The sequence below is a fragment of the Dromiciops gliroides genome, chromosome 2 (assembly GCF_019393635.1).
Source record: "Dromiciops gliroides isolate mDroGli1 chromosome 2, mDroGli1.pri, whole genome shotgun sequence".
NCBI lineage: Eukaryota > Metazoa > Chordata > Mammalia > Microbiotheria > Microbiotheriidae > Dromiciops > Dromiciops gliroides.
This window is the reverse complement of record NC_057862.1, coordinates 495,580,770-495,608,584: the sequence shown is the minus strand read 5'-3', so window position 1 is coordinate 495,608,584 and position 27,815 is coordinate 495,580,770.

Sequence of the window (27,815 nt, the reverse complement as noted above, 5' to 3'; positions counted from 1 at the left end):
TATCTGTGCCCAGCTAGATTTGCTTTAGCCAGACACACTAGAACGTTTCCACATGTCCATGCCTCAAGCCTCTGGTCTTTGTCTCAGATCAGGCCCACCCAAAATTGCCAACTCCTGCCCTGTGACTGGAGTCTCTTAGCCTATGCCTCCACCTACTGCTGCCTGGGCTTCACGAGACACAACATCACCACCTGCTATGAAGTCTGAAGAAGGGCCTGAAAAAATCTAATCACTTGCCTCCCTCAATGGATCTTTCTTCAGCTAATGATACTTTCCCTGGATTCATTCCTTAAGGGTTAGCATACTCCTACTGCCTAATAATGTCCTTATCCCCTATAGACTTCCATCTTCTTCAACTTTGTCACCTAAATGTCTCACTCCAAATTTACCCATTCCTCCTGTTGTACTCTCTGAAACGCATACTCCATAATTTCATAAAACTTTCATCTCAAACCTTTTCCTGTCCTACTCCCCTCAATGCCCAAGGAGGGATAGCAAACTGCTAATGATTTAAACAAATATACGCTGCTGAAGCATGTCTCTTTTTCTGCATGACCATCATCCCTAACTCCCAATTCCTTTTGTGCCAATATTATTCCAACACCCATCACAGTGCACTTAGCACAGTTCCTCACACATAATCAAAACTTAATAAAATTTTGTTGACTAATTGATTTAAAAAACAGCTTTAGGTCTCTGATTAAAGTCTGATACAACAGACCTGATAAACCCTTTCTATCCCTTAAATAGTTAGTGTCTTTCTCATGTTAACTAATTCTCTAACAACAACCTAATAGTCTCATCAATTCAGAACTAGAAGGGAACTAAGAGACCATTAGTCCATTTGCCCCTCCATTTATAGATAATTAAACTAAACCCTATAAAAAGTAAGTGCTTCACATGATGTCTAATAAGCTAGCTAATAAGTGTCTAAGGTGGGACCTGAACCCAAGACTTATTGGCTCCACTGACCTTTCCTGAGACTACTATACTTCCTCCTTTCCTTCCTTCAACCTATAGGTGAAAAATGTGTTCCTTTTTAAATTTTGTTTTGTTTTGGGTTTTCTCCACATAGAAAGACAAGACATCATCACGTCCTTCAACTTAGTCAGGGATTGTTTTTGGTTTGGGAGCAGTGAAGAGTGAAAGGAACATATTTCCCATTTGTGCTCCATTCACTCCTGAGGCTGCAACTTGCAGAGCATTCAGCTTCAAAACACACTGGACTGCTTAACTTTTTGAACCTTAAGTCATATAGAAAGAAACATCAATGAACTTGTTTGATATTTCAAGGATAACACAAGTCAACATATGTGTATTGAATGCCTGCTCTGTACAGGATACCATGGGATACAAATATGTATATCAGCTGAAGGATTTAGAGCTGAAACAAAACCTACATCTCATTGAGTCCTATTCCCTCATTTTACAGAGTAAGAAACAAGCCAAGAGAGGTTAAACGACTAGCCCGGGATCACACATACAGCAAGTAATATAGCAGGGAGAACAATCCCTGATCTCTCATTCTAAACCCAAAGAGGTAGTTACAGGGATTGTGAGATGAGACTTAGGGCAGTAGATTGCCATGCCCTCTCCCAAAACAATGGTATTATTGATTTGTCTGTTATTCACAGAGAAAGAGTGAGAGATGGATAGAGAGAGTGAGATATACTGAGCAAATGCCCAGGTGCTATACTGGAAAGATCCTGGTCCCTTGGTAGAAATCAGGAAAACTAAGCTGCAGGAAATAATCTCAAAGCTAAATTTATTATTTAGTCAAGGGAATGGATGGAAGGAGGAACATGACCTTTGGAGGTACAGGTTAATAGAGGATCCTTGTTCCTGGTGAAGAGAAGGGAAGAATGACAAGATAGATCCCAAGATTCTCATGGTGCTTGGAAAATCCTAGTGTTCTGTTGGATGGATAAAAGGAATATGAAGCATGCTTAGAAATAAGTAATGAGTAATTATGGCAGGATTTGAACCCAGGTTCTCTGATTCCCAGTCCAGCACTCTATCCACTGAGCCAAACAACTATAGTATATGGATCATGAAGTAACTTGTAGTTTGGCAGTTTAAATATCTTTTCCCCCATTGCATCATAGACCTAGAATTAGAAGGGTACCTCAGAATGAGCTCATGTAGTCTGCTATTCCCATTTTACAGGTTAGAAAACTGAGATCCAGGGAGATAAAATTATTTGCATTAAATTCCACAAGTAGAAAATGTCAGTAATGACATTTGAACTCAGAGGTCTAGGGTCAATGTTCTTTCCATCATACCACATTGCTTTCTACTTGGTTATCAACAATGTTATGATTAGTTGGCATTGACAAATAAGCAAGTAGTCCCTACCTTGGCTTCTGCTCCTTAGCAGACTGACTTTAAATTGCCTCTTCATCTTGTCGCACCCCTACCTTCATGTCTGTGCATGCTAGGCCTTTCTGCTGTCATGGTCTTCTAGTGCCTGAGCCTATATTTGGACAATTGTAATTGTTGAGTGGCATCGATGTGGTGGAACTCATTGGTCTGTTAAGTCTGTCAATGACAATCATCCTTCTCCAAGTGATGAATTCTTTTAATCCTGGACACTACAAATATTCCCCAGCATTTAGAGAAGCTGTTTCAGTAGCAACAGACCTCTTCCTAAGCAAATAGGGAATGTCACATCTGGCCCAAGCAGAGAGGAGTTGAATGTGAACGTAATAGATGAAATGGCTGTCTGGCATGATGGGGAGAAACTAACTTCTTCCCTGGCTCAGTATAAACCCCCATGATGTGGTCAGGCTGTAGAGGTACTTGTGAGCCTATGAATTTTATTGCTGGAGACAGGTTGAATGGGAAAGAAACCTGCCTTTAGCAGTGTTGTCATTTTTATCTCATGCTTAAATATAGAAAAGCATAAATGCCAGCAAGACATGGAGCTGTAATGGGCAAGGACTAGGACTCAGGAGGCCAAGGCTCTTGTTACATGGCTGTTGCTAACTAGTCTTCCTGCCTTAGGGCAAGTCATTTCAGCTGTCAATGCCTCAGCTTCACCATTATGCTTCCCCAAAGACTGCAAGTGTCTTGAGGGCAGAAATCACCTCCATTTTATATTTGTATCCCCAGGATCTACTACAAGGCTTGGCCAAAAAATAAAAACAAAACAAAAAAATCATATGATAAACAAATATTGATTAATTGAGTTGTGTTATGGGGTTAATTTTATGGGATAAGAGCTTATCATGGGCTAAGGTAAAGTTAATTGTACTTTTACAACTTCCAATATACAGTTGTTCTGTAGAACATTTGAGCAAAAGTTTTTTTAAAAGGCACAGAGAATTATACAAATACCTTAGCTGGCCAGTGGCTAAATATATCATCTCATCAACATAGCCAGTACTTCCACTGATACAGACTAGAATTTATTCATTCTGACTCATCTTTTTTCATGTTCTTATGAAAGTCCTCACATATATCTTCCACAAAGGGACCGTTCAGTGTATTAGAAACATTGCTGTCAGTATTTTAATATTCCATGGGTTCTCAGGCTATCCATCTGGATGGCTATATGACCACCTAACTTCCTTTCTAATGACATATTTCCTAGATAAGTTCCCTTATCAGTTTACTTAAGTACCCCCTGGATCTTTCCTTTGCTCTTTGAGTCACGTATACTTTAGATTCCTTGGATAGTAGTGTGTGTGTCGTGATTTGTTTGTACATATCACTTTGCTTATTGTCTTCCCCATTTGATTGTGAGCTCCTTGAGGCTAAGGACTGTCCTTTGCCTCTTTTTGTATCCCCTCTGCTTAGTACAGAGGCCTGCACAATAATAAATAATGAATGCTTATTGTCGAATGACTGGAGCCATACAGAATCTCTGGAAAAATATTGGTGCTAAAAGGTTGAAGTTGTTGGATTTTTGTTTTTGTTTTTATTTTCTGTTAGGAGCCACTTTGGGTCTTTGAAAGTCCTGTACAATTATGTAAAAGTAATCCAGCCTATGAGAGACTATGTGAATCAGTGGATAGAGGGCAGACTTTCTTATCAGAAAGATCTGGGTTCAAGTCCTGGCCCTGGCCCTGATACTGACTGTGTCACTAGGAGCAAGCTACTCAATTTCTAAAGTGCCCCTAGACAAATTTATAATTTATAATAAATCTACAATTATTTTATTAAGTGTATGCTATATGTCTGGCACTGTTCTACTCACTGGGGATAAGGATACAATTGCAATAGCTAAAACAATCCCTCTTTGAAGAGACCTTACAGTCTATGAGGAGAGACAACAAGAATATGTTTAAGGTTATACTATACTGTAAACATAAAGGCAATAATAGAAATAAATACAAAGCAGTTAAATACAAGGGAATTTGAGAGGAAGGGCACTGGCAGTGGGAATCAGAAAAGGTTTTACAAAGAATATAATAAGCAATAGATTGAGGGTCAGCTCTGCAAAAATGGAAGGAATTACTGTCCAAGGAGATACTCTCATGAAATCATGGTCTGTCCCCCAAATCCAGCCTACATGCCTGCTTCTATTCAATTCAAGGAGACCACTGAAGAGTGATCATGCCTTATCCCTTCTAGATGAGAAGGAAACAGGCAGGCTTTCAAGAGCAATTTCTTTCAGCCAACTACATCATCACAGTCACACAATGGAAGAAAAGATATAGTAGGTCCACTGGTCAATAAACATTTATTAAGCACCATACTGAGTACAAGGTGCTAGTAGTTTATTGATTACAAAATGACATTTAATTCAGTTGAGCAAACACAGTCTAAAAGGCTTACCTCCAACAATGCACCTTCCCTGAATATGCCAGAAACATCGGATTCCTTAAAAGGTACTGACTACAAAGATACTGTACACATGTTCAAAGATCCTTTGTATCCAAGAAGGAAGAATGGAGAAAGATCAATTCTGGCCAAAGGTATTTGGTACTGACATAGAGGATGCCCAGTGGAGAGTCCAAAGCAATCAATCAATCAACCAATAAGCATTTTTTACTAGCTGACAATGTGCTAGGTACTGTTCTAGGTCCGGGGGATACAGATAGAAAATGAAACAATGCCTGCTTTCAATTCAATTGGGGTAGATAGCATGTGAATTTGTAAATATGTAACATGTCAGGCATCAGCAGGGGTTGGGGGGAGTGTCCTTCAGATGCTACTGTTTGTGGATTATCTTTGAAGTAATGGTTGATTTCATCCAGCCTTCACAGAATGCAGTAAGGCAACTAAACCCAACAGTCCATAATGTATTGTCCCATAAGCCAAGGGACAGAAAGCCATGTTCCCAAGTAATTCCACAAAGTTATTTAAGAAAACAAAGGAAACTGTAGTGTTATTTCGTGAAATGAGGTCTGGGATGGCTGTCAGGTGGCATAAACACCAGTTTTAGATCAAACCACTAACTATTTATGTGACTTTTGACAATTCAAGTGCCTTTTCTGGACCTCACTTAACTTTTATGACAGGCTAGACAAGATTATCCTTAAGTGCCATTTTAACACTAACAATCCAAGGATTTTTATTATGACTGAATAAACAGGAGAATAAAACTGCATAATATATTCCTTGATTCAACAAGTGTCTTTCTATTCAATTCCCCCAACATTTACTTAGGAGATAGATAAGAACTAAACTTGCTGCTGTCTATCTATACCACTTGGCATTGTATATAAAATTTTTTTTTAAATCCTTTGCCCTCAAGGACCTTATATTCTGCTTGGGAGGAGGAAAGATATAATAGGCACATATTAAAATATAACACAAAAGAGAAAGTGATGGAATCAGCAGAGAGGTCCAGACAATGTTCTTGTATAACTTAAGGAGAAGAGAGCACCTTCATCTGAGAAGATGAGGGAAGGCAATGTGGAGGAGGTGGTACTTTAGCTGAACCTTGAAGGAAGATAATGATTCTAAAAAAAGTAGAGCAGAGGAGAAATCTTATTCTAGGCATGATGATCAAGCAATTACATGGATTCAAAAGTGGACAATTTCAGGTTGAGGAATACCTAAAAGTTCAGTTTGACTAGAACACAGAGGATATGCAGAAACTATTTTTTTCCTGTGTATAGTCAGAGGCAGGTAGGTGGTACATTGGATGGAGTGCTGGGACTGGAGTCAGGAAGGCCTAACTTCAAATGCAGCCTCTGATATTTACTAGCTGTGTGACCTTGGTAAAGTCACTTAACCTTTGTTTGTCTCTGTCTCCTCAAATATAAAATGGGAATACTCATAGCCCCTACCTATAGTATTATTGTCATAGTACCTGTCACAGAGTGTTCTTGTTCAATCACGTCCAACTTGTAATCACATTTGGAGTTTTCTTGGCAAAGATACTGGAGTAGTCAACATTTCCTTCTCCAACACATTTTAAAGATGAGGAAACTGAAGCAAACAGAGTTAAGTTACTAGCCCAGGGTTACACAGTTAGTAAGTCTATTAGGCCAGATTTAAACTCACAAAGATGAGTCTTCATTTCTCTGTGTCCAGCATTCTATTCACTGTACCACTTAGCTGCCCTTGGCACACAGAACAGGCACTTAATAAGTGCTTGCTTGCTTCCTTTTCACAATAGACACAGTACTTACAAACCAGGTACTCAATAAATGCCTTTTTATTAATTGATTACCAGATTGAAGTTAAAACACTGACATTACCATGTCACTCACCTCCTCAGTAAAATCTAGAAGTTCCTTATTGCCTATACGATAACATTATAAACTCCTTTTAAAGCTCTTTCCAACTTAGCCTCATCCTATTTTTCCAGATTCATTTTTCTATACTATTATTTTTCCCCAAATCCTATGGTCCAACCATAATCTAGATTCTTCCCTCTTTATCAAGCTTTAGCCTTTCTTGATTTCCCCAGCTGATAGTGATCTCAGCTAAAAATTTACCTCATTTTCATTTCATATGTGATTTGTATTTACTTTTGTCCGTGCATATTGGTTCTTTTTTTTCAGAATGTAAGCTCCTTGAGAACAGCAGGATCGCTTTGTTATGATCTTTGCAGCCCTTGTACCCAGAGTATAGTAGGCAATTAATAAATATTGACTGATCAGTTGCTACTGTGGTAGGATCAATATTCTAACACCTCCCCCCAAGACCATGAAATGGTCATGATTTCATTTGGTTGAGATGCCATCTTAGTGAAATGAAAGCAAACAAGAGGAGAAACAGTCACCCCAAGTATGGGGGTTTCATTCAACTGAATCAAAAGAGGGCATCTTCAATTCCTATCTTTGTCAAATATCCTTCTCATATTGCTAAGTAAATCTCCTTCTGTTAACTGCTAAATGAACTGAAAGTGTCTCCTTTTATTCCAATATTAAAGCCTAAAATATCAGAGGACCATCTTCTGTCTGATCAAGTACAGAACATATAGGTAGATGGACAGATGATAGATAGATAGATACACACAGTTATAAAAAAGTATAATAGGCTTATAGTAACAAATATCTAGACATGGAAGGGGTCTCACAGACCATCTAGTCCAATCCTCTCATTTTACAGTTAAAGAAACTGGAGGGCAGCTAGGTGGCTCAGTGGATAAAGCACCTGCCCTGGAGTCAGGAGTACCTGAGTTCAAATCCAGCCTCAGACACTTAACACTTACTAGCTGTGTGACCCTGGGCAAGTCACTTAACCCCAATTGCCTCACTAAAATTAAAAACAAAAACAAGAAACCGAAGCCCAGGGAAATTAAGTGACTTGTTCAAATACACACCCTTCCCAAGAGAAAGACTGGATCAAGTGTTATTCTCATATCCCAATGATGTTATATGGTTACAAATCATAGAATCACATAAACTGAGAATACAATAGTAATCAATCAAAAAGTCAATTCAAAGATTCACAATGGGCCACAGCAAACTGGCACCAATGACTTATCTATGAAAAAGCATTCCACATAAATCGTACAGTTAACACATGAAAAAGAAGTCAACAGGACATATAAATAGAAACAGTAGATAGGTCATATAACAAGAGGAATAGACCAGATGTCCTAGTCTAACAAAATCCAAAAATCATCCAAAGAAATAGAGGAAGAACTTCAATCAGATAAGTAGATTCTCCACATTGACTTTTTTAAAAGACACAGGTATGAATCACAAAGAACAATAAGTCATGTAATGATTATATCAGTTAGTAGAAGAGTCCATCTTTGTGAGATGAAAAACCCATCAAAATGACAAAGTCTTACAGATGAACAAATTAGGACACGGAGGACGGTGGTGACTTTGTCATTTTTTCCAACGTACAGTCTTCTAAATTAAATCTGTTACTTGTAAGTCCTGAGAAGTGTGACTAACCTAACATTACTGAATACCACATAATGACCTTAAGGGAACAACTGGACTTCCCAGCTATGTGTTGTTGTTTTTTTAATCACAAGTTTCCATAGTTTATTTATTCATGGACTAGTCATTCTGCTTCCTTATAAGTGAAATAATGGAAAGTGTCTTGAAATTACTCACAAGCTTGGCCCTCATGGTATAGAAGGATAATAGAAACACAGATATTGGCATTGATTTCCCTTAATATAATTGCCTGTTATGATCTTCAATCTCTCCCACTAAAGAGCAGAAAATAATCCAGTTGTTGATATTTGAAAAAGCATCATTTACCCAAGGTTCAAAGCTAATCCATTTTGTTTCATTTCACAGGGGTTGGACTGTGTTCACCATCTTTTGACAAATGACAGGTCCAAATTAGTACCAGTCTGACTTACATACCAGTACGTTTCTCTGATCTAGTGTTAATATTTCTAGAGAGGGGTGGGGGAAGCCTTTTTATTAAGTGTGGTTTAAAAGAAAATATTGGATTTGGAGCTGGTTCAAGTCCTAGCCTTCCTCTAGTCAATCTTTGTGACATTGAGAAAGTCATTTGTGCTTTTATTTCCTCATTTGTTACATATGAGTATCATAGGATCTAGAATTGGAAGGGATCTTAATAATTTAGTACAGCTTTCTCATAATACAAATGAGGAAACAGACTCAGAGACTTGAAGTGATGTGGCCAAGATCACATAGAAATCGTGTGTAAGGGGTAGGGATTTAGTCCAGGATTTCTGAGTCTAATGCTATTTGCACTGTATCATGCTTCTTTCCCTGAATGTATGTAATATAAATACATTTTACATATGAGAAAATTGAAGTGCCAAGAGATGAACATGGTCACACAGTGAGTGTCTGAGACAAGATTCATTCCCAAGTCTACTCATTTTCAGTCCAACACTATTCCTACCAGACCATGATGTTTGTTTGCTTGTTTTGTTATGACCTAAAGACCTTTGGTTTCCATTTGCCGGGGCAATCAGAGGTGAGTTCCATGCTTTTTCCTGCAGGCATTCCTATTAATACTTGTTAACACATAGTATATACAATCTCATAGAGAATCCAGGACAGAGAGATACAGTGTTTGCCTGCTAGAGCTTAACTCTATTAGATGCATATTAAAATTTCTATAACAAGAAAGGCCTGCTTCCTAGAGAGCTAATAACTAAATGAAAATTCACACACAATACAAACCACAGTTATGAAATGCATACACTGAAAATTATTATTTCAGACCCTATCAGGCTATGATTCCATGCAGTTCCTATATGAAACTGCCATCTTACTTATTAAAAAGTTTATCAGAAATTCATCATCAAAGGATGCTCATCAGAACTGGTTTTTGTAAGGAGAAACTATTGGCAGCAACGTGATAGAAGTCAGGTTTTCCTAGGTCTACCGAATACCTAGAAAATTTAAATCCATGCCTAGCTTATATCACATCAAGCTCCAAGACTTATTGAAATCCTGCTATCTATTAGACAAAGAGAAATTAACATTTCAGTATCTCTACTTTATTAAGTAGGACAGGACAGATAGGTGGCTCAGTGGATAGAATGCCAGGTTTGGAGTCATCTTTACTAGTTCTTGTTTGGCCTCAGACTCTTAGTAGCTGTGTGACCCTGGACAAGTCACGTAAGCCTGTTCATCTACGTTTCCTCATCTGTAAAATGAGCTGGAGAAGGAAATGTTAGACCTCTCCAGTATCTTTGCCAAGAAAGTTCCATAGGGATTCATGAAGAATTGGTAATGACTGAATAAAAAAACAGTTTGAAAAGATCAAAATATTTCAAATCTCATTTATTATTGTATTTCACATTTTTATGGTAAATTCAAAATAGTGCCTATAGCTGCAGGTCCATAAGCAAATAACTTAACCTTCTTAGGACTCATTTTCTTCATCTGTAAAATGAGGGATTTGAATGAGATGGCATCTGAGATACCTCCATTTGGGGAAAATTCTATGAATTTTTACTGTGCATACTGAATTCAGAAAATCATAGGTCTAGAGCCAGAAGGTTCTATAAAGATCAACTGAGGTGGACAGAGGCAAGATGGTGGAGGAAAGACATTAAATGCACAGAGCTCCTGATACAAGTACCCCCCAAAACAGCAATAAAACAACTCCTGGAGCAGCAAAACTCACAAAAAGAGGGGCTGATATTATTTTCCAGCCAAAGACTGATTAAAGGGGGCTGTGCTGGGCTGTAAGAAGAGTCCAACACCATGATCATGGCAACACAGACCCCAGGCATGCTGTGCCAGAGGAACATACCCCTGACTCTCCAAATCAGCTGCAGCACCAATGTCTTCTGGAATTAAGCTTACAGTCAGGTGAGAGGGCTGAACAGCTTGTAGGGTGGGGGGAGATACATGGATGTCTGTAAGACCTAAGGAGAAATTCAGCTATTTCATCCCAGTCGGGAACCAGGAAAAAATTGTGAATGGTGGGAGGCCCAGGTGGGGTAGGGGCAGAAGCTCATCAGAGTTAAGAACTACCATAGCACACAAGGTTCTACTGGTGGGTTAATTAGCAAGTTGGCTTGAGGTTATCTTTAGAGCAGAGAACAAGGCAGGCAAGAGAAAAACCTGCCCTCCCTCAAACCAAAACACCTGGGATCCTCTGAAGCTTGGAATAGTGTAGCTTGGAAGTAGGGCCCCACTATAAGAGTAACAAGGAAGATTAAGGTAAACCCTCAGAAGAGGATAACAACCTCGGGGCCCCTACATCCAAAGCTTCCAAGAAAATATGATCTCAGGCCATGGAAGCACTCAAAAGAGACTTTAAAGAGAAAATAGGAGAGAGAGAAGGAATATTTAGAGAGGTAGAGGAAAGAATGGAAAGAGAAATGAGAGCAATGCAGGAGATTCATGAGAAAAAAATCAACAGTTTGAAAAGCCAAATGGAAAAGGAGATACAAAAGCTCTCAGAATAAAATAATTGACTAAGAATTAGGATTGAACAAATGAAAGCTAGTGACTTTCTGAGGAACCAAGACACAGTAAGGCAAATCCAAATGAATAAAAAAAATAGAGGGCAATATGAAATATCTCCTTGGAAAAACAGCTCACCTGGACAATACATCCAGGAGAGATAATTTCAAATTCATTGCACTACCTGAAAACCATGAACAAAATAAGAATTTGGGCAGCATCTTTCAAGAGATTGTCAGGGAAAATTGCCTTGATATTCTAGAAGCGGAAGGTAAAATAGAAATTGAAAGAATCCACCAATCACCTCCTGAAAGTGATCCCAGAAGGAAAACCTCCAGGAATATTAAACCCAAATTCCAGAGATCCCTTGTCAAGGAGAAAATATTTCAAGCAGCTAGAAAAAAGGAATTCAAATACTGTGAAGCTCCAATAAGGCTAAAACAAGATCTAGCAGCATCTACATTAAAGGACAAGAGGGCATGGAATATGATATTCCAGAGGGCAAAGAAACTGGTACTACAGCCAAGAATCACATACCCAGCAAAACTGATTATATTCTTTCAGAGGAAAAAATGGGACTCCGATGAAAAAGAGGACTTTCAGGCATTTGTGATGAAAAGACCTGAACTGAATAGAAAAGTTGACTTTCAAAAACAAGACCCTAGAGAAGCATAAAAAGAAAAACAGGAAAAAAGAAATCATGAGGGATATTAAAAGATTAAATTGTTTACATTCCTACATGGGAAGATAATACTTTGAACTCATAAGAACTTTCTCAGTATTAGGGTAGCTGAAAGGAATACACTTAGACAGAGGACACAGGTGTGAATTCAATATGAAGGAATGATATTTGTAAAGCATTTATTTTTGGTTTATCATTGTTCTTTGTGGGGCAAATGGGGGAAAGGTATCTTATCTCTGGGACCAGATTTGGACTTGGGGTCTCCTGGGTCCATGGCTGGTGCTTTGTCCACTGTTCCACCTAGTGAACCCATGATAACATCTTTAAAATAGGGTTGAGGGGTAGGAGTAATTCACTGGGGGAGAGGGAAGGGGAGAGATGGACTGGGGAGAGGTAGCTCACATGAAAGAAATAAGAAAAAAGCTTATTGAGAGGGGAAGAGGGGGAAGGAGTGGGGGAGTGAGTGAACCTTACTATCACCAGAGGGAATAACATCCATACTCAAGTGGGAATAGTAATATATTTTTGCCCTTATGGAAAATGGGAGGGGAAGGAGATGGGGGGAGAGAAAAGGGAAAGGAGGGAAGGACAGTTTGGAGGAGGGAGCAGTAAAAAGCAAAACACTTTTGAGGAAGGTGAAGATGTTCTGCATAACTGCACATGTATGATTTATATTGCATTGCTTGTTTTCACAGGGAGGGGTGTAGAGGGAGGAAGGAAGAAAATTTAGAACACAGAACTAGCTCAAAGACTTTAGTCTCATCAGAGTGGGCTCAAGGAGGGAATAACATACACAACCAATTGGGAGGAGTAATCTATTTAAACCTACAGGAAAGTAGGAGGGGAAGAGGATAAGGAGGGAAGGGTGAAAGAAGGGAGGGCAGGTGGGGGAGGGGGCAGTCAGAAGTAAAACACTTTTGAGGAGGAATAGGGTAAAAATGATAGAAAATAGAGTAAATATCATGGGAAGGGAATAGGATGGAGGGAAATATTTATGATGATTGATTATAATGGCAAAACATATGGTACCTACTTTGATGGATAATTGTGAAGAAAATTATTTGTCAGCTTTAAGGTACTACATAAAAGTTACAATGAACAGGATGCTATCAGAAAAACCTGGAAAGACCTACATGAACTGAATCAGAGTGAAATGTATTGTATACAAAATAACAGCAATAGTGTAAGATAATCTGCTGAGAAGCACGTGGTTATTTTCAGCAAGGCAATGATCCAATATAACTCTGTAGGGCTTATGCAAATCACAATCTATCTACAGAGAAAGAACTGATGGTATCTGAAAACAGATTGAAACACATTTTTTTGACAATTTCTTAATCTGAAGTTTTGTTTTTATCTGTTTTCTCTCACAAACTAGCTAATGTAGAGTTGTTTTCCATGACTACTCATGTATAACTTATATTGAATTTTTTGAGTTCTTGAGGGTGGAGGATGGGAAGGGAGGGAGGAAGAAAAGTTAGAACACAAAATTTAAAAAAACTGATGTCAAAATTTGTTTTTGCATGTAATTTGGAAAATAAAATTCTAAACAGAGAAAAAAAAATCAACTCATCCAACCTCTTCATCTTACAATTGAAGCCCAATGAAATTAAGTGATTTTCCCACTGGCACAGACGTAGTAAACAATAATAGAGGTAAGTAAAAACCAAATTGAGCACTTTCCCAAATGTACTTGCTGCCCACCCATTGCAAAAATACTCATGCCCAAATTTCAAAAGATTTTATTGACAAAATCCAAATGTAAAATCATTAAGGATGTACTTCTACACCAAAAAAAAATCCCTAAATTCATCATATGAGAATTCTCTTCCCCCACACCTCACACCCCAGATTATGGTCCCTGTACTGCTTAGGGGGTGATCTTTTAAGTAGCTTGGATTAAAAACCAAACACACACACACACACACACACACACACACACACACACACACAGAGAACCTCTTTCATCCTCTGGCAGCCAAGACTTCTGATAATGAGTCCCTCTGAAATTAATAGGGTTGGACTTTTTTGTTGTGTTTTTTTTTGTTGTTTTTGAGGGTTTGTTTGTTTGTTTGTTTGTTTTTAGGGTTAGACTTTGAATGAGCAACCCAAAGGGAATCATTGGGTCACTAATGGAAGACAGGTGAGAAATCATGTTCCATGATCACAAACTTCAAAAATACAGTTTCACCTCCATTCCACCAAGTGCCTAAAGACATCAGTGGCGGACATTAATTGGCCAGATATTTATCTGAAAACAAAGTAGTATAAGATCCCCTTTTTAGGAATAGACCATAATTATAGAGAACCTACAACTCCTAGATTTAACGGATGAAAAAACTAGAGCCCAGAGATAGGAAGAGACTTGTGCAGAATCATATAGTAAAATGACAGACATCAGTCCCATAACTTCTGGCCCTCTTTTACGTGGTGCATTGCCCCCCCCCACCAGGCCTGGAGTCAGGAAGACCTTCAAATCCAGCCTCAGACACTTATTCTGTGACCCTGGGAAAGTCATTTCATTTCTATTTGCTTCAGTTTCCTTATATGTAAAATGAAAATAATAAGAGTAACTAACTCCCAGTGTTATAGTGAGGATCAAATGAAATAAAAATTGTACAGCACTTAGCACAATGCCTGGCACGTAGTAAGTACTTTATAACTATTAGCAATTGTTTATTATTAGTATTGTTATTATCTACTATTCTACCTCCATTTTATTTCTCTGACTTTTGAAAGTTAAAATGAAAGGACTGAATTAAATGCAATCAGATTGGATTTCTTCTCACGGACCGGAGTTAGCTATAGGTTGGTGCAACGGATAGAATGTTAAAATTAAAGTTATGAAGACCTAAGATCAAATCCTGTCTCAGACACTTACTATCTGTGTGGCTTTTGGCAGAAGAGTTCACCTTGTAACTCACTGGTTGTGGGGCTAGGCAAATCATTTAATCTATTCTAGCCTCAGTTTTCCCATCTGTAAATTGAGAATAATAGCACCTTCCTCACAAAGTAGTTGTGAACATCAAATGAGATAACAAGTCAAGTGTTTTAAAATTTTAAAGCTCTAAGTTCATGCTTGCTATCAGCATCATTGGCTCATAGATTTAGAGGTAAAATAAATCTCTATTGCATTCTAACCCTAATTCTCGAATTTTAGGAATGAAGACACCTCATGAGACCCAGAGAGATGAAGGAACTTGCCAAAGGTTAAACAGCATATCCAAGATCTGAATCTAGATTCTTTGACTCCAAATCCAGCCCCACTTCCATTCACTTTATGTTATGGTTTATCATGAGATCTAAGCCTAAAGAGAGTTTGGGTATCAATTAGTCTAATTTCTTGTTTTGTAGATGAGGAAACTGAGGCCCAATAAGAGGAAATGACTTGTCCAAAGTCACAGAAGCAAGTCTATGTTAGTACACTGATTCAAATCTATATTATTTTACTTTGAATCATGTTCTCTTCCTATGACACCAACTGGAAGGCTTCGGTAATACTTGTGATTTTCAATGACATCAAGTTTTAGTATTATGTGATCTGACACTACACGACCTTGAACAAACCACTTCCACTCAAGGCTTCGATTATCTCATCAATAATTAATTACCAGGGGTTGCTGGTGAATAGTAGTCTGATTCTGTTAGTGTAGAAGGACCAAATACTAATAGAAGATTATATTTTTTATTCTAAAAGTTTTGAGATACTTTAACACCAAAAGGTACCCTGAAGTTTTCTTTAATTCTCAGAAAGCTGGCTACTTCTCTTCCCCAGTTCTACCCTTTGGTGGGTGGAAAGTCTAATCTTCTTATTTTAAGTGTATATGGAATTATTTAATCAGACTCTTTGGAAAGTGCATGTGAAAAGTCTACCCCTCTTGCAGTCCACCTGCATTGAAATAAAGTTTGCTTACCAAATCATAGTGTAATTACATTCAATTATTTATCATAACCCCAGGAGAAGGAATAAAAGCAATTACATTGCAGAACTAAGTATGAGTTGGTATCTGTAGCTCCTTCCTAACAAGCAATAACCTCCCTTTGGTTCAGCGTCCAAGCCAAATCCAAATACCTCAAAAAACTGTTCTGATGGTTAAGTTAAAATTTTCCACTCCCGTGGTTTCAGAAAGGGAAAGGCTTGAATCAAACATGGGATCTCCATATTTGGCTAGAAATGCTAGTTCTAGCTCTGACTCTCACAAACATTACTTTTCCATTCCTCAGCTTCTCTTCAGCTTAATTATGGATAATAGATTATGTTACATTCCCTGGGATTATCCCAACTTTACCTGCTCATCAATTTATCTCCATAGCTGTGAGTGAGGTCCACCAAAGAGTATGCTGATGAAAGTTTAACAAGTTCTCAAGGGAAAAAATATGCACATGATACATTTTTAAGTTTAATTTTTATAATTAGTATTTCCTCCATTTTTCTATTTTATTTTTTTAAGTCTAGACAATCTACAAAACAGTATTTCCAGCCCTGATTTGTAGTATTTATCAATTTCTGTGGAATTAATGTTCACACTGAAAATTTAACTATGAACTCTAAAGGGCCAGTATACACTGGCTTCAGCACATGTGAATAAATAAATATTTGTACACGCCATTGTTCTAGGTTCTGGGTATACAAAGAAAGCACAAAATCAGTCCCTGCCTTCGAAGACCTTAAATTTTAATGAAGAGACAATATGTTCCCAAACAGATACATAAAAGATACATATAGAGTATATTACAACTGGGAGGTAGAGATGGGATAAAGGAAAGGCACAGCCTCTTGTGTAAATTCAGCAAGTCAGTCCTCTCTGAGCCTTAGCACTCTTGAGTGTAAAGTATGAAAGCTGGATTACATGAATTCTGAGGTTCATTCCAGTTCTAATAGGCCATGCCTGTTTTAAAAATGAAGAAAATGTGGGGCAGTGAATAAAACACTAGCCCTGGATTCAGGAGGACCTAAGTTCAAATCCAGCCTCAGAAACTTGACACTTACTAGCTGTGTGACTTTGGACAAGTCACTTAACCCTCATTGCCCCCCTCAAAAAAAAAATGAAGAAAATGAGCTTCAGAAAAGGAAAGTAATTTTCCTGTGGTTTGTAAATGGCAGGGATGCTGACTCTTGTCTTTTGGCTCCAACATCAGTTCCCTTTCTGTCATGCACAAGATTTTGTTAATGACCAAATAACACTATAGCTACTACCCTGCCCAAGGAGCTACCTCCACAGCCCTAATGAATGGAATGAAGTTAGGGCCAGGAGTCCCACTGAGATCTTGGTACAACAATACACCAGATCCAAATAACATGATTTCTCACTGTCCCAGCATTCTAGGGAAGGGGTGGCACATTCTTCCCCAATAGTCCTTCCATATCCTAGGCATCTACTCTGTCTTAATCAACAACTCTAAATCAATACCTTGGCACAAAGCCCTAGTTGCCCTTGGCAGCTGTGACATTATTGTTGAGAGTCTCACAGCCAAGCCAACACTCAGATCATAATATTCTGAATTCTCTACTTTTTTTTAATGTGCCATATTTCCTCTCACTAGAAATTCATCCACACAGGTAAAGTCAAATGATCATTCTAAATTACCTTAGACTTATCTTTCACCAAAATAATAATAACAACAACAAATAGGTGTATTGTATCCTGCTATTTTTGAATAATGCAAAAGAGTAAATGGTGAGCATGTGCTTCCTTAATTTAAATGCTATAATACTCTAAATGATGATTTTATTGCAAATAAGTGTATACATTTATAAATACCTTAAAATACTTTGCATTTCTACACACACACACACACACACACACACACACACACACACACACACACATACACTACCCTCTACTCACAACTTTTTTCTGAATGACACTAATATTTCAAAAACAACCTACTAGAGGGCAAATACTGCCATATCTCTGGTCCACACAAGGCCTAAAACACCTCAGGAATTCAAATATTAAACATAGAAAATCTTTCTATACTAGCTCACAATTCATTTCTGGGTTAATATGAGGTGATGGTTTCAACTTATAAATTTCATTAGAGTCTGAATCCTGGTTGCTTCAAGATAATGCATAAGGAACGAGGTTGTCATGGCAATTCAGATCATGGGCTGCTACCTGATCACAGACCATAGATTTGAAGCTCAGGAGTCAGTACATTTCCTATACTCATTTCTTAACACTGGAATTTTCTTCCCAGTTTAGTTTGATCAAATTCCATCTGTGATCATTGTTAAGTCTAGCTTTAAATATACATAGAAATAACAACTCCAGGGGGGATTGTGAGAAAAAGCTTTAGTCAATGGTAGTTTTTCATTTACCCGTTAAAATAGAATGATCAATTACACTATGGAAAGATAAACAAATATGTTCCCTCTTTGTAAATGGTCACTACTGTAGCCTGATCTGAACTAAATGAGAACCTTTGTTACCCACTTCCAGGCTGCCCCTTTAGGACTGACAATTCCAGCCATTCCCTTTGTTACTGAGTTTGTGATTTCTACATTTTTTAGATCCCTCCCTTTTAAAAAAAATTTAAAAGACTAAGTTATTTAGGTGAGCTTTGCATGCATGGTAGGCCATTTGTGTTGGGAGTTAATACAATCTCACAAACTGCACATTGTTTCATCATGAGAGCTCGAAGATCATTCAGAAGGTTCTAAACTGTTTACAATAGTATCATTAGGGTTGAAAAGTGAAAAATAAGAGAATGGCTTACTTTTGTTTGTGACTAATTATTTCCAATCTTCTCTTTTGGAAGTTTTGCTTCGAAAAAATGCACATGCTTTAAAAAATGAACATATTTTTGGTTTTCAGAGAGCATAGTATCATAGATATGAGGACCATAGGACTTTCATTCAACTCTTCTAGAGACTGGTAGCCAGTGTGATTCATCACAAGACCTGGGAGCAGGATAGTCATAATTGCTGGTTAGTGAGTTGGCATTTTCTTGATCTTTCTACTTTCAAGCACCACTTGTCTCTATATCAGAGATTATGCTTCTTTGTGAGGAACACTTTATTAATATTAATAATCCTAATAAAATTTGACCTTTAGCCCTATTGAGATGAAATTATGCATATAACCTAAATTATTCATTCAAAATGGAAACATTTAGGAAATGGTTCTACTTCTGAGTTTGGATTATGTCTTTGTTGAAAAAAATGGGGAATTATCGGTATAGTGTAGTGGAAAGAGCAAGAAATCAGAGTCAAAAAACCTGGACTCAAATCTCACAACATGAGTTTCCCTTCATTGGAGTTCACAAAATAGTGTAGAGGATATTGTTATTCAGGCACAAGACACAATTTGAAATCAATAGCTTCTGAAGTTCTTTCCAATTCTGTCCCAGTCCTGCTGAAGTTACCACGATAAACTGGGTTGAGTGATATAACCTCTTTGTGCCTCGGTTTCTTCACCTAAAATTGAGGGAGTTGAATTCTCTGATCTCTAAAGTCCTATATAACTCTTATGACCAAAGTGATTTATTTGATTGGGAGCCCTAAGATTTGAATTCAGTTTTGGAAAGTTATATATTAGCCAATGGTTTATTTCCCTGTTGTTATGAAAACCTGCTTTTTAAGAAAATCATTTTTCCTACTTTTTCACGTTGCAACAAAGTTGAAATGTGATTATTACTATGATAGAATCTAGAGCATGAAAGAGAGACTTTACAAAGTTCATCCCTTAATTTTAATTTTATAAATGAGGAAACTGAAGCTCCAAAAGTTAAGACTATAACAAAAAAGGTCTGTAGCTAGAAAGGACTAAAGGGTCCATCTCACCCTTTCCAGCTAGTCTCTGTGCATCATGTATATTCATTTACACTCATATAGTGTCTTCCCCATTTCGATATAAGCTCCTAGGGGCAGCTAGGTGGCACAGTGGATAAAGCATAGGCCCTGGACTCAGACACTTGACACTTACTAGCTATGTGACCCTGGGCAAGTCACTTAACCCAATTGCCTCACAAAAGAAAAAAAGAATTCAATATAAGCTCCTAGAGGGCAGAGACTGCCTGGGCAACTAGGTGGTACAGTGGATAGAGTGCTGAGCCCAAAGTCAGGAAGACTCATATTTCTGACTTAAAATATGTCCTTAGACACTTACCAGCTGGGTGACCCTGGGCAAAACATTTAACCCTGCTTACCTCAGTGTCCTCATCTCTAAAATGAGCTGGAGAAAGAAATGGCTAACCATTCTAATCTTTCTGACAAGAAAACCCCAAATAGAGTCATGAAGAGTCAGTCATGACTGAAAAATGACTGAAATTAATATATATATATATATATATATATGGGTGTGGTTGTGTGGGTGTGTGTATATACACACACTCACATACACACACACACACACACAAACACATACACACATCTCTATTTTTCAGTTGAGGAAACTGAGACCCAGGGAGATTAAGTGAATTACCCAAAGTCATACTGTTAGAAAATATCAAAGCTGTGATTTGAATACAAATTCTGATTCCAAATCCAATACTCTTTTCATTTCATTTCATTCAACATTCTTTTCATTCAGAACCATTGGTCAAACAAACCTAAATTTACCCATCCAAATGAGTACTGTCCTTTTCAACATAGCTGACCAATCCACAGGAAATTTTTTATAGCCTAGAAGGCAAGGAAAATGTCTGCCTTTGGCCTGGAATCAGCCGAGGTCAGCCGTACCTTTGGTATTGTGGTAGATAATAGAGTAGAAGAGATATCATTAGTAATTCTCTGGCACTGGTTCTGTTTTTAGACCTGCAACATTGACCTTGGACAACTCGGTCAAGCAAAAGCATCAAGTGAAGTATATTTCAGATATGACATAGTTTGACAATGTCAAGGACTCATAGTTGCTTCTGAATACATGGTGCTATTGGGTGTCTATGTCTGCCTTAACTATTAGGATGATTTGAATAATTTCATGTCAATTCTTCCCATGAGATTCAAATCACACAGGGTTTAATCCTTTATGTATGTATTCCAGGAAAGAGGGAGGTCTCAGGGGAAATATCTCTAGTCTTATCTGTCTATGGAGTAACCTAGGAACATGAAGAGAAATGATAGATATAAGAAATCCCTAGAGAAGTGTGTAGCAGTATTATTCCTTCCCAGAGCCACATCAGGATATAGAGATATCTGTGCAATGGAGTCTCTAATGCAGTACCACAAAGCCTTATCCTTGGTCTGACTATGTTAAAAATTTCTTGTCAGTGACTGAGATCAAGAAACAAAAGACACATGGAATAAATTTAAAGATAACACAAAACTGAGAAGGATAGCTAATACAATGAATAATGAAAGCAGGGAGAATGATAAAGAGATGAGAATGATTGGGGGTAGCTAGGTGGCACAGTGGATAAAGCATTGGCCGTGTATTCAGGAGGACCTGAGTTAAACTCTGGCCTCAGACACTTGACACTTACTAGCTGTGTGACCCTGGGCAAGTCACTTAACCCTCCTTGCCCCCCCCAAAAAAATATGAGGATGATAAACTCAATCTTATAAAATTAATTTTAAATTTAATTTAATAGGGATAAATATAAAATGCTATTCGAGCTCGGGAAATCAATTCTACAAGTATAGGATGGGAAAAAAACAGTTAAATAATACAGGTGTTCCAAAAGTCTTGGTATACCTTTAAGTTATCACCACTAAAAATTTTATGGCATTGTAGTTTATATGAATAAAACCTGTGATTTTCAGTAAACTATATACTTCAAATGAGTCAGAGATATGATGTGGCAGCCCAAATACCTAACACAATCACAGGCTACACTAATAAAAGTACAATGAGCGAGAACAAGTAAGGTCATAATCCCACATCCTCTACATATGGAATATTATGTCCATTTCTGGATTCTACATTGCAGAAAGGGCTGTTCCCAGTTGAAATATATCCAGAAGAAGATGATGGATAAGATAAGAAGACTCAGCACTATGCCATCCAGATCCCTAAATCTCTAATGCCCTTGTCTCATTTATTATATTGAATTTACTTTTATGAGTACATGTTGTTCACCTCCCCACCCCATTGACTATAAGCAACTTGAGGGTATGGATGGCTCTGATTTATTGAAATAGACATATACTGTAAGTCTGAAATACCAATCATTTCCCAGGGAGATTTTGCACCCAGAAAAGATTACCTCATTGAAGAAGGAAATGGCAAACCACTTCAATATCTTTGCCAAAAAATAAATAAACAAAACAAAAAACAAGACAGGCTCACAAAGAGTCAGACACAACTGAAACATTTAAAAAAACACTAAGTAAAACAACACAAGGGAAAAAATTCTTTAAAAATCAAGCCATCATGAGTGGCCTTGAGAGGGAGTGAATTCCCCTTCATGCTAGAAGGGATATATGAATATGTGATCTAAGAGATAACTGTTTGGATTGGACCGTAATGCCACTAACATCTTCAGCTCTGAGGATATGATTCTGCAATGGGCTACGTCCATTGAACAGTCTGTGGGCATCCTCCAAGAATTATTTACAACTTTTAGGATGAATGAATCATAGAGAAGGAACTGACCAGATGTCACTGATCTGACTTTCACATTTCCTTGAGGTTCCTCCTCCTGTCAAATAAGATCAATATATTCTGCCTTGTCTTGTAAGGCCACATTTCTCCTGTTTCATCTTCTGTTTTGTTGCATTATGGATTATTTCTTAGTGTGGGAAGTATAGTCCAGCAAGCCAAGGCTTTTTCCCCAAAATTGAAGAAATGTAATCAGGAAGAAGAAAGAGCTGACAGAAAAAGCAGACTTCATGAAGCAGGAACTATTTAGGTTGGATTGAAGAAGGTGATAACCCAAAGTCTGCTGACACACCTTTCTTGTCCAAATGGACACTCTGGTTTCCTTTCATAGAGTAATTGGATGTAAGGACCAGAAAAGACCTTAATTCTTGGATGCCTCATTTGATTTCCTAAAATCATCCAATCAATGACCATTTATGAAGCCTTATTATGTGTGGCTCACATAGAAAAAACAGAGAAAGGTAAAAGCAGGGTCCCTGCCCTCAAGGATCCCACATTTTAACCAAGGAGACAACATGCAAACAACTGTGTACGTGCAATATACATACAGACTGGAGGGAAAGAAATCACAGAGGGAAGGCACTAGCAGTGAGAGGTGCTAGAAAAGACCACCTTCAGAATGTGAGATTTGATCTGAATATTAAGGGAGGCCAGAGAAGTCAGAAGGTATGAGTAAGAAGAGAACACAGTCCAAAGGGGGAGAAAATCTATTGAAAAGATACAGATTAGGGAAATGGAGTGCCAGGAATAATAATCTAGTGTAGCTGGATCTTTGAGAAGAACAGCAAGTAAATCAATGTCCCTGTTTCATACAGTATGTAAAAGAAAGTAAAGAACAAAAAAGCCATGAAAGGGGAAGGTAGTAAAAAACTTTAAATGCTATGCAGAGGACTTTATATATGATCCTAGAGGTAATTTCGTTGTTGTTATTCAGTTGTTTTTCAGTCATGTCTGACTTTCATGACCTCATTTTGGATTTTTTTGGCAAAGATGCCGGGGGGTGGTTTGCCATTTCCTTCAGCTTATTTTATAGATGAAGAAACTGAGACAAACAAGGTTTAAGTGACTTATCCAGGGTCACGTAGCTACTAAGTATCTGAGGCTATATTTGAACTCAGGAATAGGAGTCTTTCTGACTCTAGGCCTGACACTCTATCCACTGAATCACCTCCTAGAGGTAAAAAGGAACCTTAATTGAGTAAAAGGGTTTATATGGTCAAACTTGTGGTTTAAGAAAATCACTTTGGCAGCTGAGCAGAGGATAAATTGGAGCAGAGAGACTAGAGACAAGTTCAACCAAAAGACTATTACAATAATCTGGGTGTGAGGTGATGTGGACCTGAAAAAAGGTGGTGGCTGAGAAGAGATGGAGGGTCAAAAAAGTTGGATGTTTTGTCCAGGACCACAAGGCAGAAAAAATAGCAGTGTCAGAAGTAGAAAAACCAAGCAATTCACATTTCTACATAAGGTAAAGTTTTGTAGAGCACTTCCCTCACAGTTATCTTATAAAAATTGGTAGTGAAAGTATTATTGTTTCCATTTTAACGATAAGAAAACTAAACCTTAAAGAGAGAATGAGCTTCTGTGACTTACACAGTGTTACAAGCAGTAAGTTAGAGAGCTACTCTTTTGACTTTCAGAGAATTGTTATTATACCAAATACCACAAGGGAACATTCCATTTCAGGATGAGCACAGTATTGAGAACATGGTAGGTGATTGATAAAGACGTTTCCATTCTCTACTTCAGTGCCTTCTTTCCCAACTTTACCTGAAAATGGTTTGAAGATAGCAGGTCCCCTGATCGAAGGATCATCAATTTAGAGTTGGAAGTTATCCGAGTGGCCAATGAGTCCAATTCTGTCATTTTACAAATGATAAAACTAAGGATCAGCTAGTTGAAGTGGCATTCTCAAGGCCTCATCGCTAATAAGTATCTGTAGCAGGACTTGATGTCCTGATTCAAAGTTTTGTGCTCCCCACTATTCCATGCTGCCCCAGCATTCAATGAAGAGCATGTCAATATCTTATTCTGAGGGTCAGCAACACAATCAGTAGAGTAATGCTTTATACTTGTTGCCTATTCCTAAGATCCCAAATGTCTTTCATAGCCTTCCTCTCCATGCTTTAGGTCGAAGAGTAAATTATGAAAATATGGAAGACACAACGCTTTGAAGATACTCTTACTTTTGTTGATTTAATAAGACTGTCGAATTAAGTTATATAATAAAAATATTGTAAAGCTACACACTATATCTTTTCCATGATGAGAACTATTCTTTAAGGCCAGACAGCCAAAATCATGAAGAGAGAGTTTTTCTTCAATATCACATTTTTGGGGGTTGGGTTGCAGTTTCTGCCCTTTTGTTTGTCTAAAACACTGGCCTCCATACCAATCAGACTACCTAAATATTATTTTATACAGCTAGAAAAAATAATAACAAAATTCATCTGGAAAAACAAAAAATCAAGAATATCCAGGAAAATAATGAAAAAAAATTCACAGGAAGGTGGGTTAGCGGTACCAAACCTGGAGCTTTACTATAAAGCGGCAGTCATCAAAACTATCTGGTACTGGCTAAAAAATAGAGTGGTAGATCAATGGAATAGGCTAGGCTCAGGAAATGCAGTAGTAAGTGACACTAGTAATGTAGTATTTGATAAACCCAAAGACTCCAGCTTCTGGGATAGGAACTCAGTATTTGACAAAAACTGCTGGGAAAACTGGAAGATAGTATGGCAGAAATTAGGCATAGACCAACATCTTACACCTTATACTAAAATAAGGTCAAAATGGATACATGATTTAGACATAAGAGGTGATACCATAGGTAAATTAGGAGAGAAAGGAATAGTGTACCCATCAGATCTTTGGAAAGGAAAACAGTTTTTGACCAAACAAGAGATAGAGTATATTATAAAATGCAAAATGGATGATTTTGATTATATTAAATTAAAAAATTTTTGTACAAACAGAAGCAATGCATCCAATATTGGAAGGGAGGCAGAAAGCTGAGAAACAATTTTTGAGGCCAGTGCTTCTGATAAAGGCCTCATCTCTAAAATATATAGGGAATTAAATCAAATTTATAAGAATCCAAGTCATTCCCCAATTGAGAAATGATCAAAGGATATGAACAGGCAGTTTTCTGATGAAGAAACCAAAGCTATCTATTCCCATATGAAAAAATGCTCTAAATCTCTAATGATTAGAGAGATGCAAATTAAAACAACTCTGAGGTACCACCTGACACCTATCAGATTGGCTAAAATGACAAAAAAGGAAGATAATAAATGTTGGAGAGGCTGTGGAGTATAGATGCTGATTGAACCATATTATTTCTTTTGTTTTGGGTGCTGTTGGTTTTTTTTTTCTATTTTGAGGTTTTGCATCACTGCTCTGATTTTTTCTCTTGTAACAGGATTAATGCAGAAATAGGATTAATGTTATTATGTGTATATATATATATGTGTGTGTATCTATATCTATATGTATATGTATAGAGATATATAGATATAACCTATATCAGATTACCTGCTGTCTAGGGGAGGGGGGAGGGAGGGGAGGGAGGGAGAAAAATCTGAAATTGTAAAGCTTGTATAAACAAAAGTTGAGAATTATCTTTACATGTAACGGAAAAAATAAAATACCTTATACATAAAAAAAAAAAACAAAAACAAACAAAAACAAAAAAACACTGGCCTCCATCATCTCATGTCTTCCCATTACTCCCGGGAAGATCTAGAACAAATTCTAATAGAGGGGAAAACAGTCTTGATGTCATGATGCTTGTTTTTGATAGTCAGTCAACAAACATTTGTTCAGCATTTCTATTTGCTAAAGGCTGCATATACAAATATAATCAAAAAGAAAGACAATCCCTGCCCTCAAGAAGTTTAACTTCTAATGATGAAGATAACACATAAAAGGGAGCTGGAAAAAGTACCCAGAACAGGGGCATGATTTCCAGAGGAGTCCTAGAGGAGAATAACTCAATGGGAAATTAATTGGGAAATTACTTAATTTCCATATCTCTTCATTTGTATTAATGTCCGAACTACCTATTTCATGAGAATCCTTTAGAGAGGATTCATTCCCTAAATGGGATACAATGAAAAAAGCACAGAGTTTGGAATCAGAGAACATATGTTCATACACACTCAATTGGGTGGAGTAACCTATCTAACCCTGTAGGAAAGTAGGAGGGGAAGGGAATAGGGAAGAAGGGGTGAAAGAAGGGAACAAAGAGTAGGGGAGGGGATAGTTAGAAGCAAAAAAACTTTTGAGGAGGGATAGGGTGAAAGAAGAAAGAAAATAGAGTAAATATCATGGGGAGGGAAACAGCAATAGTAACTGAAAAAATTTTGAAGCAGAGGCAAAAGTCATGTAAGATGATGATGGTTGATAGATGGATTGATGGATTGATGATGATTGGATGAGGATGAGGATCGATTTGATGAGGATTGATTGATGATGAGGACTGATTAATGATAATGTGGATTGATTGAGGAAGATGAGGGCTGATTGAGGATGATGACAAAACATGTGGTACTTACTTTGCTGGGCTGTTGTGAAGAAAATTCTTTGTCAGGTATAAGGTACTATATAAATGTTATCTATTGCTGTTTTTGCAATAATCAACCTCATGGGTTTATTGTAAAGAAATCTCTCTTTAAAGTACTATGTAAATGTATTAAAATGATTAGCAGGATGCTATCAGAAAAACCTGGAAAGACTTACATGAGCTGATGCAAAGTGAAATGTACTGTATACAAAATAATGGTAATATTGTAAGATGATCAGCTATGAATGACTTGGTTCTTTTCAGCAATGCAATAATCCAAGAAAACTCTGAAGGTCTTATGAAAATGCACTCCATCTACAGAGAGAGAACTGATGGTATCTGAATACAGAAGGAAGCATAAGTTTTTTGTTAGTTCCTTTATCTAAAGTTTTGTTTTTGTCTGTTTTCTTTCACAACCTGGCTAATGTGGAAATGTTTTGTATGACCGCTAGTGTATAGCTTATATTGAATTGCTTGAGTTCTTGGGGGTAGGGAAGAAGAGAATTTGGAAAACAAAGATTTTAAAAATTGATGTCAAAATTTGTATTTTAGATGTAATTTGGGAAAATAAAATTCTAAATATTGAAAATAAAAAAATATTAGAAGACATATGTTCAAATACCACATTTGCCACTTCTTTTATGACCTTAAGAAGGTAACCTTTCTGTTCTCAGTGTCTTCATCTGTAAAATAAGAGGCTAGGTCTATCTGACCTCTCAAGTTCCTGTTATTGCTAAATCTGTGAAGCAACATTCATA